The 2,867-nt window shown below is 29.8% G+C and overlaps 1 pseudogene; it reads right to left on the bottom strand.

Moving 5' to 3' along the window:
• Positions 1-318: 318 nt before the first annotated feature.
• LOC106297524 lies at positions 319-2,387 on the bottom strand (annotated as a pseudogene).
• Positions 2,388-2,867: the final 480 nt, after the last annotated feature.

The raw sequence follows: 2,867 nt of genomic DNA on the forward strand, positions 1-2,867 counted from the left end.
ACCAAAGACATTTGATGTTTGAGATATGTTAGCAAATGAGCATTCATCTACAAACCTTTCAACGTCAACAAAATGCAGTCTCAAATACAGTTGACATATATAGAAAATTAACAACTATATATGCACCCCACCCCACCCCCTTACCAAAACAGTGTCAACTGTAGATGTCATGATTTTATTGAGTATGTCGCTTTGAACATAGCGTGTTGTTGTGAAATGCAAATTAAAGCGTTAATATAAGCATAGTTACACCATTGATATATTTCATTATAAACAAAGTACTTTTACAACACAAAGTTAAATAAAAACATGAAACAACTAAACCATAAAAAGTGCTAAGCAATAGATGACAAAACATGAACTGAATGCCAAAGGAACGGCTCGAGACTGCGTAGATCTAAACCCAGGCCCTCCATAAAAGAAATGGCTCTTCCATTCATCTGTATATTCAGTCTTGACGTTGTAGGATTCAGGGTTTGTTACTATTTTCTTGATATTTTGGATCGGCTGCAGACTATTGTTGTTATCTATGAACTTGAGGTTGCGGAAATAGCTGCTTTTACCGAATCCTTCTTTGGGGAAGTGGCCAGACCCCATTTGAGTCTTTGTATGGCGGCTGAAATTTTGCAAGTTTAAGATTTCACCGCCCCATTCCGCGATGGTTGCGTAATCAGCTAAGGTTGTGAAAAGTTCTTTCGGCCAGTAACCTACCAATAAGTTACTGGGTCCCAAACTCAGCCACCAATTCCCATATATACGATCCTATCAAAACGAATACATATAAATGTTTAGGAATTGAAACATATAGAATTTTAATAAGAAACATATATATATGTAAAGCAGTGGGAAAAAGAAACGGACCTTCCATACAAGTATGGTAATCTCGTATTGACTACCTCCGAAAGAAGAAGTGGGAGAAATAGCTCCACCAAGGACAATACTGCTACTAGTTTGTATAAAACCAGAGCATCTTAGGTTATAGCATCCGTTCTTATACGAATCACTCTGTAAAATGTTACATTATTGTTACCAACAAAAATAATAAACTAATTCAAGTTCGTGTTATTCTAGATGGTTTTAATTAATGCATTAATACAAGCAAAACCAGTAGTATGGATGCTTTAAAACTCAGTTAAAGATTAACAACTGGTTTTTTCTATTTAGTGTTTTTTTCTATTTAGTGTAAATATTTTTAAATCAAATATATAATAATGATTAAACATTAAAATGTGATTTAAATTTTGTAGAAGATTCAAATTTTGTTTGCAATTTGGGTCCTAACAAAATTAATTTGAAAAGTATGTAGAGTTAGCCCTGAGAGTTGAAGGTCCAAAAGCCTAATTATTTTTCGGCCTTCAAAAATATGGAAATCAAAATATCACGGGCCGGAATAGAATTTTACAAGGCCTTAAGCCCTTGTTCTGATTTCTGTTCCAGGACGGGTCTGTAAGTATGTGTTAATTTTGAAAATCTTATTATTCTTTTTATTTAAGTTTTGTTAACTCCATATGTTTTAAAAGTTTCTTTTAATATTTGTATATATATAGATATTCTTGTAGTAATTTTCCAACTCACAATGTAAAAATACGCCAAGGAGAGAGTAATAATCAATTTAAAAAACCAATTACATTTATTTTAATATATTGATTTGTTGCTTAACTTTTGAAAAATGTACTGTAAATAAATTAAATATAATCGAATTTTTTAAATGTCATTTAAATATTTAAATATATATACATATTTAAAATTAAATCAAGAGATTTTATTTTGTATATTATAACTTAAATTAAGAGATATTATTAATTAATGTAATTTTGAAAACATATTTCACGATATTTGTATCCACTTTATTGTCCTCTAGTATTGTTTTTTATATATTGCATAATATTTTTGTATAGTATAGAAACTAAAAATAGTATAATATCCACAATAAACTTATAATATTACTCCTTTATTTTTTATTTGTCACAGTACTCTTTGCTCAAAGTAATACAGTTATTGTATTACCAAAATATTAAATAATATTAATAATGTTCTATAACATAAAATGCGATAAAACTGATAAAGAAACTTACTGTCCAAAAAATAAATAGCCTCGGTTTGTTATCGCCATACAACGTCGATCGGAAGAACCTAAATATTTGAATAATGCAACCATGTTAGTTTATTAATAATAGTACGTATATATTTGATGAAAATTATGGAAACATCCACAATCAAAAATTTAAACCAACCTGCCAGCCAAACTCTAGGGTGTTAAGGTCATTAGTCTTATATTTTCCCGAGCTAATCCAAATCTGAGATATAGACATCTCCTTTCCCTCTATCGCCGGATCCCATACGTTAATCGTGGCTTTTGCTCCGTATAGTTCTGGTGGGCTTTTCTCTTATGATCGCATACTATCATTCCACACCATATATAATACGTAATTAGATGGTTGCTTGAAGACAATGTCAAAATTAAAAAGCTAATAAACACACAATATTCAGTGTACGTAGTTTTAATTTCAACAGCTTTTGACTTGCTTTCTAATTAAAAGAAAATTTAAGGCATATCAAAAATAATAAATAACTGAATAATTTTAGAAAACCAAGAACCAAGTGAACCTGAAAAATCGGTTGCGCATATTAATCAATCTAAGAGCATCAGCATCCCAGCACCCCTAATGGGGTGCTTATTTTTTTAATTTTTTTTTATTTTTGTTTTTTTATTTCTGTTTTTAAAATAAAAAAAATAAAATAAAAAATAAAATAAAAAAATAAAATAAAAAAATAAATAAAAAGAAAAGAAAAAGAAAGAAAAAGGGGACTAGCAAAGTCGTTAGGAGCTAAGTAATGTTTTGAGGTTGTGGAAAATCCCTTGTAGA

This window comes from Brassica oleracea, chromosome C6 (genome assembly GCF_000695525.1).
Source record: "Brassica oleracea var. oleracea cultivar TO1000 chromosome C6, BOL, whole genome shotgun sequence".
Lineage (NCBI taxonomy): Eukaryota > Viridiplantae > Streptophyta > Magnoliopsida > Brassicales > Brassicaceae > Brassica > Brassica oleracea.